This window comes from Somniosus microcephalus, unplaced genomic scaffold (genome assembly GCF_052327205.1).
Source record: "Somniosus microcephalus isolate GS21.2 unplaced genomic scaffold, FLI_Smic_1.0 unresolved_chr2, whole genome shotgun sequence".
In the NCBI taxonomy this organism is placed as follows: Eukaryota; Metazoa; Chordata; class Chondrichthyes; order Squaliformes; family Somniosidae; genus Somniosus; species Somniosus microcephalus.
Genome location: NW_028225180.1, coordinates 45,993,293 through 46,006,846, shown reverse-complemented (window position 1 = coordinate 46,006,846; position 13,554 = coordinate 45,993,293). Strand labels below are relative to the sequence as shown.

The following is a 13,554-nucleotide window of genomic DNA, read 5'->3' as shown; positions in this document are numbered from 1 at the left end:
AATGATTCCTGCTGACATTTGGAACGGGCTCCCATGTAGATCAAGGCAAGGGAATACACAATGAATGGTAGGACCGTAGGAAGGAAAGAGGATCAGATGGACCTTGGTGTACATGTACATGGATCCCTGAAGGCAGCAGGACAGGTAGATAAGGTGGTTAAAAAGGCATATGTGAGAATTGCCTTCATTAGTCGAGGCATAAGAGCAGGGAGTTTATGATGGAGCTGTACACAACGCTAGTTAGGGCACAGCTGGAATACTGTGTGCAGTTCTGGTCGCCACAAAATAGGAAGGATTTTGTTGCATTGGTGAGGGTGCAGACGAGGTTTACAAGGATGTTACCTGGGCTGGAGCACTTCAGCTATGAAGAGAGATTGGACAGGCTGGGGATGTTTCCCTAAGAGCAGAGAAGGCTGAGGGGGGACCTGATTAAGGTATACACAAATATGAGCGTCATATATAGGGTAGATAGAAAGGAACTTTTTCCCCTTAGTAGAGGGATCAATAACCAGGGGGTCATTTTTTCATGTTAAGGGCCAAGAGGTTTAGAGCGGATTTGAGGAAAAACTCTTTCACCCAGAGAGTGATTGGAATTTGGAACTCACTGCCTGAAAGGGTGGTAGTGGCAGTAACCCTCATAACATTCAAGAAGCATTAAGATGAGCACGTGAAACACCATAGCATACAAGGCTACGGACCAAGTGCTGGAAAATGGGATTCGACGAGACAGTGCTTGATGGCCAGTGCAGACACGATGGGCGGAAGTGCCTCTTTCTGTTCTGTAATACTCTATGCCTCTATGGCTCTATGAGATCATTGGAGGTGTAAGCTCTAGAAACATTGAAGAAATGACTGATGTTGACACTTGGAGCAGACTCCCAGTTAAGATGAGTGGTGGGTATAGCTCTGGAAATATTGAAGAAATGGTTGATGCTGCGAGTGAGGTCAGGTTGGAATGGAGCCACAAGATCTCGATCGCCTGTGAGGTACAGAACTGCGCCTGAATTTTCCTCCCCTACTGCCGCCACTCCAGCCATGACAGGAATTGCGACTGGGCGGTGTGGGGTAAGGGTGCGCCATATTGGGGGGAGGTGGTGCCGGCCTGGGCCGTGTAAATGGGAGGGATTGCATAACTCGGCCTTTTAATTGTTACCAGGTTATAAATTGTTTAACCCGGCAATCCGAAGACTGTTGAACAGGGTGCAGAGAGAACAGGCGCACTGCAAGGGCGTCAAAAAACAACTCGGTCCCTTCCTGCCCGCTCAGAAGAACCAGCCTCCAGAATGATCAATACTGACCGGCTTATTAACAGCAAATAAACTGTGGGATAATGGTCCCCAATGGAACTCCTTAAAGTGGCAAAAACCCACAGCTTTAAATGATCCATTTTCCGTCCCTCTCAGACCCACTGTTTCTGCTCAGCCTGTGAAAAAAGTGAATTGGAAAAACTCACACATTGTTATTAAGATCCCATCGACAAACACACCAGCAACTACATTGATATGTGGAGCAATACAGACAGATCCTGGATTCATTTCACACTCACTCACACTGCCTTTGACAAAATTGTGTAGCATGAGACACTTACACCACCTTAACATGCCCCACATTGCTGCCCTCGCTCACTGGATCGACCTAGCCCTTCTCTGGATGCTATATTCACCATTATTTCCAGACTTCTATTTGCTGCCTCCTATAAATATATGTTGTTACCGTCATCCAACTCGCCTGTGTAAAACTAACTAGACCCTCAGCACCCGCATTTCGGGCACTTCACACAGCGCCTCTTCCCATTCTTAAGATTCCCGTTGATAGATATTCTCGATCACCTCTCTTTCAGGTCTTTTCCCTGGCAGCGTTTCCCGTCTCTGCTCCGCCCAGGTGGTGCTTGATTCCGACTGTATGGACAGAGTGAAAGGGATCAGATATGGATTTTTTGTTACATCTTTGCTTTTGTCTCCTCCAGACGCGACGATTCCAATACTCACCTGGCCGTCCTCCCATCTTGCACCCTCTATAAATACAGCTCTATCAAAACTCTGCTGCCCGTGTCCAAACTCGCACCAGGTTTGGTTCACCATCACTCCCTGTGCTCGCTGGCCTACATTGGCTCACGTTCCAGCAACAACTCAATTTAAATTTATCGTGTTAAATCCATCCATGGATCGTATATCCCTATCTCTGTAAGCTCCTCCAGCCAAAAAATCTTCACAGAACTCTGCATTCCTCAGATTCTGCCACCTTCCAAATCCCGATGTCCTTCACTGCAACTTTGGCGTCTGTGTCTTCAGCCATCTGGGCCCCAAGCTCTGGCAGTCCGTCCATAAACCTCACCACTGCTTCACCTTTCTCGCCGCATTTAAGCCGCGCCTTAAAACCTACCTCTTTGACCAAGATTTTGGTCACTTGTTCTAACATCTCCATATGAGCCTCGGAATCTACTTGTGTCTGTGATCGCCCCTGTGAGGCGCCTTGTGAAGTTTCACTGCGTTAAATTCGTATATCAATGCAAACTGTTGTTGCTTTTGTGAAGCAGAGTGACAGAGCAATGGGGTGGTAGTGAGAGAGATACAAGGAGTGAGAGAGAAACAGACAGAGAGACAGAAATAGACTGAAATATATAGAAAAAGTTAGAGCAAGAGTGTCACTGTGTGCGTGAGGCAGACTTCGAATTCTTTTTATTTGATCCATTCACGCTGTGATACTTTAGCTTACAGGCTCCTGTGGAGAGGGGCGCGGATGGCCCTGCGAAGGCCTGTTGCTGTGTCGGACGCAAGAGGTTCCATATCAAATGAAGTTCCTTCGTAAAATGCTCATACACTGAATTCTTGGACAGAAATCAATTTGGCCCATATAGTCATAGAGTAATAACGGCACAGAAGGAGGCCATTCGCCCATCGAGTCCGTGATGACTCTCTGTAGAGTAATCCAGTCAGTCCCATTTCCCCTCGCCCTATCCCCGTAGCAGGCACGTTTGTTTCGCTCAAGTGCCTATCCAGTCTCCCCTTCAAAATATTGAGTGTCTCCACTTCAACCACTTCGGTCGGTAGCAGATTCCAGGTACTCACCACTCACTGTGTGAAAAAGGTCTCCACAAATTCCCCCTGTATCTCGTGCCCAAACCCTTAAATTAAACCTACAAACATAGAAGATAGGAGCAGGAGAAGGCCATTCAGCCCCTCGAGCCTGTTCCGCCATTTAATGAGATCATGGCTGATCATCCATTTCAGTTTCCTGTTCCAGCTCTCTCCCCGTATCACTTGATCCCTTTAGCGTTAAGAAATATATCTAACTCCTTTTTGAATATATGTAATGAATTGTCCTCAACTGCCTTCTGTGGTAGAGAATTCCAAAGGTTCACCACTCTCTAGGTGAAGAAATTCCTCCTCATGTCAGTCTTAAATGGCTTACCCCTTATCCTTAGAATGTGACCCCTGGTTCTGGACTCCCCCGCCATCGGATACATCCTTCCTGCATCTAGTCTGTCTAGTCCTGTTAGAATTTTATAAGTTTCAATGAGATCCCTTCTCATTCTTCTAAACTCTAGTGAATACCAGCCCAATTGACGAAATCTCTCTTCATGCATCATCCCAGGTATCAATCAGAGGAATCTTCGCTGCACTCCCTCCATGGCAAGAACATCCTTCCTCAGATAAGGCGACCAAAACTGCACACAATACTCAAGGTGTGCTCAACAAGGCCCTGTACAACTGCAGCAAGACATAATTGCTCCTGTACTTGAGTCCCCTCGCTATGAAGACCATTTGCATTCTTAAGCGCCTCCTGCACCTGCATGCTTACCTTCAGCGACTGGTGCACAAGGGCAGCAAGGTAACGTTGCACTTCCCCTTTTCCCAATCTACTGCCGGTCAGATAATAATCTGCCTTCCTGTTTTTGCCACCAAAGCGGATAACCTTGCATTATAACGCATCTGCCATGCATCTGCCCAATCACCCAACCTGTCCAAATCATACGGGAGTTTCTCTGCATCCTCCTCACAGCACACACACCCACCCAGCTTTGTGTCGTCTGCAAACTTGGAGGTATTACATCTTGTTCCCTCGTCTAGATCATTAATATACATTGTGAATAACTGGGGTCCTAGCACCGATCCCTATGCTATCCCACTAGTCGCTGCCTGCCACTCGGAAAAAGACCCATTTATTCCAACTCTTTGCTTCCTGTCTGCCAACCAGTTCTCTATCCACGTCAGTAACTTACACCCAATCCCATGTGCTTTAACTTTGCACGCTAATCTCTTATGCGGGATCTTATCGAAAGCCTTCTAAAAGTCCAAATACACCACATCCACTGGTTCTCCCTTATCTATTCTACCAGTTGCATCCTCAAATAATTCCAGTAGATTAGTCAAGCATGATTTACCCTTTGTTAGTCGATGTTGACTTCGTCCGATCCAGTCACTGTGTTCGAAGTGCTCTGCTATTCCATATTTTATAATGGACTCCAGCATTTTTCCCACTGCCGAGGTCAGGCTTACCAGTCTATAATTTGACATTTTCCCTCTACCTCCTCTTTTAAGTAGCGGGGTTACATTAGCTACCCTCCAATCCATGGGAACTGTTCCAGATTCCATAGAATTTTGGAAGATGACCAGCACTGCATCTACTATTTCTGGGGCAAATTCCTTAAGTACACTAGGATATAGATTATCAGGCCCTGGGGTTTTATCAGCTTTCAATCCCATTAATTTCCCTAACAACATTACCCTACATATACTGATTTCATTCTGTTCCTCCCTCTTATTAGATCGTATGTTCCCCAACATTTCTGGGAAGTAATTTGTGTCCTCCTTTTTGAAGACAGAGCCAAAGCATGTATTTATTTGTCTGCCATTTCTTTGTTCCCTATTATACATTCCCCTGATACTGACTGCAAGGGACCTGTGCTTGACTGCACCAATCCTTTTCTATTCACATATCTATAGAAGCGTTTACAGTCAGTTTTTATATTCCTTGCAAGCTTACTCTCATAATCTAGTTTCCCCCGCTTAATAAATCCCTTCATCCTCTTTTGCTGAATCCTAAACTGCTCACAATCCTCAGGTTTGTTGCTTTTTCTGGCCAATTTATATGTCCTCTCCTTGGATCTTGTGCTATCCCTAATTTCCCTTGTTATCCACGGATGAGTCACCTTTTTTGGTTTACTTCTATGCCAAACAGGGACGAACAAATTCTGTAGTTCATCCATGCGATCTCTAAATGCTTGCCATTGTCTATCCAACGTTAACCATTTAAGTACCGTTCCTCAATCCACACTACCCGACTCTCGCCTCGTACCATCGTGGTTTCCTTTATTTAAATTCAGAATCCTAGTCTTTGAGTCAAAAAGTTCACTCGCCATCTTAATGAAGAACCCTATCAAATTATGATCGTTCCTCTCCAAGGGGCATCGCACAACAAGGCAGCTAATTAATCCTTTCTCATTACATAATACCGAGTCTAAGATGGCCTGATCTCTAGTTCGTTCCTCGGCATATTGGTCCAGGAAACCATCCCGTATACACACTATGAATTCCTCCTCCACAGTATTGTTACTAATTTGGTTAGCCCAATCTATATGTAGATTAAAGTCACCCATGATAACTGCTGTGCCCTTATTGCACGCTTCTCTAATTTCCCGTTTAATGCCATCTCCAACCTCAGCATTACTGGTTGGGGGTCTGTATACAACTCCCACTAACGTTTTCTGCCCCTTGGTATTTCTCAGCTCTAACCATACAGGTTCCATATCATCAGAGCTAATATCTTTCCTTACCATTGTTTAAATTTCCTCTTTAACCAGCAATGCTACACCACCCCCCTTTCCTTTTTGTCGCTCTTTCCTGAATATTGAATACCCCTGGATGTTGTATACCCAGCCTTGATCACCCTGGAGCCATGTCTGTGTAATCCCAATTATATCATATCTGTTTACATCTATTTGTGCAGGTAATTCATTCACCTTAGTACGAATGCTCCTCGCATTAAGATACAAAGCATTCAGGCTTGTTTTTTTAGCACGTTTAGAACTTTTAGAATTATTATTTACTGTGGCCATGTTTGATTTGGACCTTTGATTTCTCTGACTGCCACTTTTGCTTTTCTCCTTCCTGAATTTTGCTTCTATCCTTGCTTCACTTTCCTCTGTCATAGTCATAGAGTTATACAGCATGGATAGAGGCCCTTCGGCCCATCGTGTCCGCGCCGTCCATCACGTCCTGTCTAATCTAATCCCATATTCCAGCATTTGGTCCGTAGCCTTGTTTGCTATGGCGTTTCAAGTACTCATCCAAATGCTTCTTGAATGTTGTGAGGGTTCCAGCCTCCACAATCCTTTCAGGCAGTGAGTTCCAGACTCCAACCATCCTCTGGCTGAAAAAGTTCTTTCTCAAATCCCCTCTAAACCTCCCGCCCTTTACCTTGAATGTATGCCCCCTAGTTATTGACCCTTCTACTAATGGAAAAAGCTCCTTAGTATCCATCCTATCTATGCCCCTCATAATTTTGTACACCTCAATCATGTCCCCCCTCAGCCTCCTCTGCTCCAAGGAAAACAAACCCAATCTGCCCAGTCTCTCTTCATAGCTGAAGCGCTCCAGCCCTGGTAGCATCCTGGTGAATCTCCTCTGCACCCTCTCCAAAGCTATCATATCCTTCCTGTGGTGTGGCGACCAGAACTGCACACAGTATTCCAGCTGTGGCCTAACCAGTGTTTTATACAGCTCCATCATAACCTCCTTGCTCTTATATTCTATGCCTCGGCTAATGAAGGCAAGTATCCCATATGCCTTTTTTACCACCTTATCCACCTGTTCTGCCGCCTTCAGGGATCTGTGTACTTGCACACCCAGATCCCTCTGACCCTCCATCTTGCCTAGGGTCTTACCATTCATTGTGTATTCCCTTGCCTTGTTAGTCCCCCCAAAGTGCATTACCTCGCACTTTTCCAGGTTAAATTCCATTTGCCACTGTTCCGCCCATCTGACCAATGCATCTATATCATCCTGCAGACTGAGACTACCCTCCTCGCTATTTACCACCTTCCAATTTTTGTATCATCCGCGAACTTACTGATCATACCTTTTACATTCATATACAAGTTATTAATGTAGACCACAAACAGCAAGGGACCCAGCACCGATCACTGTGGTACCCCACTGGCCACAGGCTTCCAGTCACAAAAACAACCTTCGACCATCACCCTCTGCCTTCTGCCACTAAGCCAGTTTTGTATCCTGGATTCCATGGGCTCTTACCTTCTTGACCAGTCTCCTGTGCGGGACTTTATCGAAGGCCTTACTGAAATCCATGTATACCACATCCACTGCGTTACCCTCATCCACACACCTAGTCACCCCCGCAAAAAGTTCAATCAAATTAGTCAGGCATGATCTTCCCTTGACAAAGCCATGTTGACTATCCCTGATTAATCCTTGCCTCTCCAAGTGGAGACTAATTTTGTCCCTCAGAATTTTTTCCAATAATTTTCCCACCATTGATGTTAGGCTCACTGGCCTGTAGTTCCCCGGTTTTTCCCTACTCCCCTTCTTGAATAATGGAACTACATTAGCGGTTCTCCAGCCCTCTGGCACATCCCCTGTGGCCAGAGAGGTTCTGAATATGTGTGTTAGAGCCCCCGCAATCTCTTCCTTTGCCTCACACAGCAGCCTGGGATACATTTCGTCCGGGCCTGGGGATTTACCCATTTTTAGGCCTGCTAAAACCGCCAATACCTCCTCCCTCTCGATGTTAATATGTTCGAGCATATCACAGTCCCCCCGCCCTATTTCTATGTCTACATCGTCCATCTCCATCGTGAAAACAGCTGCAAAAAATTCATTTAGAACCCCTCCTACATCTTCCGGCTCCACACACAGGTTTCCACTTTTGTCCCTAATTGGCCCTATTTTTTCCCTAGTTATCCTCTTACCCTTAATATACTTATAAAACATCTTAGGATTTTCCTTTATTTTGCTCGCCAGTGTTATTTCATGGCCCCTCCTTGATCTCCTAATTTCTTTTTTAAGTATCCCCCTGCACTTTTTGTACTCCTCTTGGGCTTCCTCCGTCTTTAGCCTTTTGTATCTACCAAAAGCCCTCCTTTTTTTCCTAATCCATTCTCGTATATCCTCTGACATCCAATGTTCCCTGTGGTTTTTGGAACCACCCTTGACCTTTACGGGAACATGTTGCCAATTGTATGATCTCAATCTCCCTTCTGAAAGCCTCCCATTGCTCCGATGCGGATTTTCCTACAAGTAGCTGATCCCAGTCCATTTTGGCCAGAGCCTGCCTTATCCTATTGAAATCGGCCTTCCCCCAATTTCGAACCTTTATTTCCGGCCCATCCCTGTCCTTTTCCATGACCACCTTAAATCTCACCATATTATGGTCACTGTCACCAAAGTGCTCACTTACTAGCACTTCTTCCAATTGCCCGGCCACATTCCCTAGAATTAGGCCCAGTACCGCCCCATCTCTTGTTGGACCTTCTACATGCTGGCTCAAAAAGCTCTCCTGGATGCACTTTAAGAATTCTACACCCTCTGTGCCTTTCACACTCTGACTATCCCAGTTAATATTGGGGAAGTTGAAATCCCCCATTACTATTACCCTATTATTTGCACATTTCTCTGAGATTTGCCTACATATCTGTTCCTCTATCTCCCCCTGACTGTTTGGAGGCCTGGGCTTAACTATGTTGCAGATCGAGTTTCTTAAAGGTGTGATCCTTCTTAAAGGCATGACGCCTGCTTTATAGTCAACGGACCGGAAAGCGGATTGTGTCCTTTCTGTGATCGGTACGCCACACAGCTCCCCCCAGATTCCACTAGTAGGGAGTGTACGAACCAGCATGCTGGCTTGATGGCACGGCCGGAACGGGTCTTGGCGGTTGGTGTCGGGAGCAGGGCGGTCGGACGCATCGGGCTCTTAGGCGGTCTGCCCCGTGGTGGGGCTTGGCCCACTTGAACGGGTTCATCAGGCTCTAGGTGCGCCAGCTTGAGCCGGTCGACCGACACCTTGTCAGTTCTGCCGCCCACTTCGAGGATGAAGAACTTGTCCCCCACCTGGAGTAGCTTGAAGGGTCCGTCGTATGGGGGCCGTAGAGGTCATTAGTGGGCGTCATGGTGCACGAAAACAAATTTGGCCATGTGCAGGCTAGGTGGTATGCAGGTTGCTGGTTCGCCATGCTGTGTGGTGGGTACCGGAGTGAACTGTTGTGCTCGGTTGGCGAAAGCTCGGCGTTGCTGGTCAGCTGACCAGGCGGTCATGGTGTTGGGCAGGAACTCTCGGGGTATGCGTAGCGGCCGGCCGTACACGAGTTCCGCCGCCGAGGCTGGCAGGTCTTCCTTAACCGTGGAGCATAGGCCGAGCAGCACTCACGGGAGGCGGTCGATCAAAGCCTCGTCCTCGAGGCTGACGTGGAGGGACGCCTTCATGGACCTGTGGAATTGCTCACACAGTCCGTTGGCTTGGGGGTGGGAAGCCAGGGTGCGGTGAATGGCCATCCCAAGGTTTCGGGCGATAGTGGCCCACAGATCAGAGGTGAACTGCGGGCCTCTATCCGACATCATTTCGGATGGGACACCGAACCGAGCGACCCAGGTACCGATGAACGCCCTCGCAATGTCGGCGCTGGTGGTGGGCGTCAGTGGAATGGCCTCGGGCCAGCGGGTGGTTCGGACCACGAATGTCAGCAGTTGCGTGTGACCTTGTGATGGCGGCAGGGGGCCGACGAGGTCGATGTGGACGTGGTCAAATCTTCTTTCTGGCACGTTGAACTCCTCGAGTGGGGCTTTGACGTGCTGGTGGATTTTGGCATGCTGGCAAGCTATGCAGGATCTGGATCAGACGCGCACATCTTTGCGCAGGCCGTGCCAGACTCATCGGTTGGCCACCAGTCTAATGGGCGCGCGGGTGCCAGGGTGTGAGAGGCCGTGGACGATGTCGAACACCCGTTTTCGCCAGGATGCCAGGACTACGGGGCGGGGTTGCACCAAGGAGGTGTCGCATTTGACTGTGACGGCGGACGGGCCGCAGGCGATGTTGGTCAGTCGCAGCCCTGGGATGGTTGTGGGCACAGAGAGCAGATCGGGGTAGGTGCGTTGCTCCGCTGCCAGTTGAGCACAGTCCACTGCCAGGTGGGTGCCGTGGACGGCAGGGTGGGATAGGCAGTCGGCCACCAATTTGCCTCGGCCATAGATGTGCCGGATGTCCGTGGTGTATTCGGACACCGCGGTGAGCTGGCGTTGTTGCCTGGCTGACCACGGGTCCACAAAGTTCGCCATCGCGAATGTCAGGGGTTTGTGGTCAACAAACGCGGTGAAGGGGCGGCCCTCCAGAAGAAATCTAAAATGGCGGACTGCCAGGTACAGTGCGAGGAGCTCACGGTCAAAGGCGCTGTATTTGGCCTCCGGGGGGCGCAGTTGGCGGCTGATAAAGGCCAGCGGTTGCCAGGCCCCGTCGAACCGCTGTTCGTACACGGCACCGACCAAGTGGTCGGAGGCGTCCGTAGTGAGCGCCACCCTGGCGTTGGGCTGTGGGTGAGCGAGCATGGTGGCGTCGTCGAGTGCCTTTTTGGTCGAGTCAAAAGCGGTCAACATGTCCGCCGACCACTCGATCGCCATTCTGTCTTTCTTACCCCGGAGGGCTTCTTATAGGGGCCACATGAGGGAGGCCGCTCCTGGAATGAAGCGGTTGTATAAGTTGATCATCCCCAAGAACTCCTGGAGGCCTTTGATGGTGGTAGGCTGGGGAACTGCTGGGCGGCTTGCACCTTGGCGGGCAGGGGCATGGCTCCGTCCTGCATGATGTGGTGGCCGAGGAATTCGGTACTGCTGAGGCCGAATTGGCACTTGGCTGTGCTGAAGATGAGCCCGTGCTCACTGAGCCACTGGAACAGGGTCCGGAGGTGCTCGATGTGTTACTGCTTGGAGGAATTAGCTACCAGGTTATCATCCAGGTAGATAAAGAGGAACTTCAGGTCCTGGAGGACCGAGTCCATGAACAGCTGGAAGGCCTGGGCCACGTTTTTGAGGCCGAAGTGCATTCGGAGGAACTCGAATAGTCCAAAAGGGGTGATTATGGCTGTCTTGGGAACGTCCGTGGGGTGGACTGGCAACTGATGGTAACCGCGCACCTGGTCGACTTTGGAGAAGACTGAGCTGCCGGCCAGTCTAGACGAGAAGTCGTGAATGTGCGGTATGGGGTACTGATTCGGCATGGTGGCATCGTTTAGGCGCCGGTAGTCCCCGCAGAGGCGCCATCCCCCGTCGAGTTTGTTGACGATGTGGAGTGGTGAGGCCCAGGGGCAGTTGGAGTGGCGGATAATGCTGAGCTGTTCCATTGTGGCGAACCCGGCCCGCGCGATCTCCAGCTTGGCCGGGTCCAGCCTGCGGGCATGGGCATACACCGGTGGGCCTGTGGTGGGAATGAAGTGTTCCACACCTTGCACAGCAACCTTCGCGGAGAAGGTCGGGTTGGTGAGGGCTGGGAACTCAGCCAGGAGTGCTGAGCAGTCGTCCATTGAGCGGGCACGGCACTGCCACGCCATTTTGGCGGGTTGGGTGGGGCCATAGCACTCGGGATAGGTGACATGGTGTTCATGTCCACGAGGCGGTGCCGAGGCACGTCGACCAACAGGCCATGGGCGCACAGGAAATCCGCACCGTGGAGCAGGGAGAGCAGCGTGGCGGTGTTAAACTCCCAGTGGTAGCGGCGGCCTGCGAGGTCGAGGGTGACGGTGCGGGTGCCGTACGTGTGGATGTCAGTGCCATTGGCAGCAGCCAGCGCAGGGCCGCGGCCACGTCGCAGGCTCTAGAGGGTGGACGCAGGGATGATGCTTCGTCGCGTGCCCGTGTCGCATAGGAATCGGCGTCCGGAGACGCTGTCCATAACGTACAGCAGCGCGCTTGCTTGCCCCACGGCCATCGTGTAGTCCGGTGTGGGGGCAGTTGGAAACGTGCAGGGATGGCTGCAGCGGTGTGCCCGTGCGCCGAACCGGGTATGGAAGAAGCAGTAGCCCTTGGTCGCAGGGCTTGGGGGACGTAGGGGCATGGGGGGCCTCGTGGCCGAGCTGTATGGCCACGCGATAGAGGGTGGAGTGCAGGCCGACGCTACGGAGGCCAGGTCGGGGGTGACGGCGTGTTTGGAGCTGGTGTACAGGAGCTTTTCGGCTTCGTCGGCCAGGGCCTCGAGGTCCGTGAGGCTGGACGCCATGATCGCCGGGCGGATGCTGGGAGGTAGTTGGCGGAAAATGAGTGTGTGGAAGAGGGAGCCGGGCGGTTTCTCGTCGGTCAGAGCAAGCATGTGTGAGAGCAAGTCTGACGGCGTGGAGTCACCGAGGCCCAGGAGGTCGAGGAGGTTACACTTGCGCAAGAATTGGGAGGCTATGAATTTTTTAATGAGCGCAGCCTTGAGATGTGCGTACATGCCTTCCTCCGGAGGGTTTTGTAGTTTTGTCCAGACTTTCGTGATTGTGGAGCTGCCCAAGGAGGCGAGGAGGTTGTCGTACATCTTTGCGTCGGCGGTGATGCCATGGAGTCGGAATTGCGATTCGGCTTGAAGGAACCAGGTGGTTGCCAGGTTCTCCCAGAACTCCGGCAGCTTCACAGAAACTGCGTTTGTGTCAGCCATGGTTACGCTTAGGATTCATCCTGAGCGTCGCGGTCACCAATGTAGGAGTCTACGTACTCCTAGCAAAAAATACTGAACTTGGAGAGGTTCAACAGAAAAGTTTTAATTGTTGAGGATGCATGCTGAACACAAAATGGAGTCAGAGACTACACAAAGTACGACTGCCTTACATCAGTGCACAGTTTCGACTGCTCCTCCCCCGCTCTGGGCTTAACTATGTTGCAGATGGAGTTTCTTAAAGGTGTGATCCTTCTTAAAGGCATGACGCCTGATTTATAGTCTACGGACCGGAAAGCGGATTGTTTCCTTTCTGTGATCGGTACGCCACAGTATATATATTATTCCTGATTGTATTTACTTCTTTTCACTCTCCCGGGCTTTCACTTCCTCTCGGGGGCCCGGATTTCTGGGGCCTCGGCTTCACTACTTCCTGGTGGATTGCCCTCATTAGACATGGCCGCACAGTCAGGAAGAGACTTCTTCAAAAATAGACACTCCCAGGCTGCACCCCTTTCAAAGTGGATGTGTGAGTGTGAATATGAGTTTCTGCAAATTGCAGAGTGTGTGTGAGTGTGTCTGTATGTGAGTGGATGTCTGTGCTTCTGCAAATTGCTGAGTCTGTGTGTCATGTTACTGTAAATTTAAATTCAGTGTGGGTGGGAGGCAAACTGTGAGTGAGAGAGTCACACAGTCAGTGAGAGAGAGATATGAAATCAAAAGGCAAGTTGCAGAATAGAAAGCCTGTTTCTGCATGCCGCAAAGTGAAAAGATATCATAATGAAAAGTGTCTTTGGTTTTAATCTTCCAACACGGCAATCATCTCTCTGCAGGCTGGCCAGGGTGACTGTGTGCGAGAGTGAGTGCAAAAGCTGGTGTTTGTGTGAGATGTGGTCTGCTGTCTTATTACCTGCTGTTGTT

At 49.9% G+C, this 13,554-nt stretch overlaps 1 pseudogene; it reads right to left on the bottom strand.

Annotated features, from left to right (window-relative positions):
* Nucleotides 1-2,208: 2,208 nt before the first annotated feature.
* LOC147092598 (uncharacterized) lies at nt 2,209-13,091 on the bottom strand (annotated as a pseudogene).
* Nucleotides 13,092-13,554: the final 463 nt, after the last annotated feature.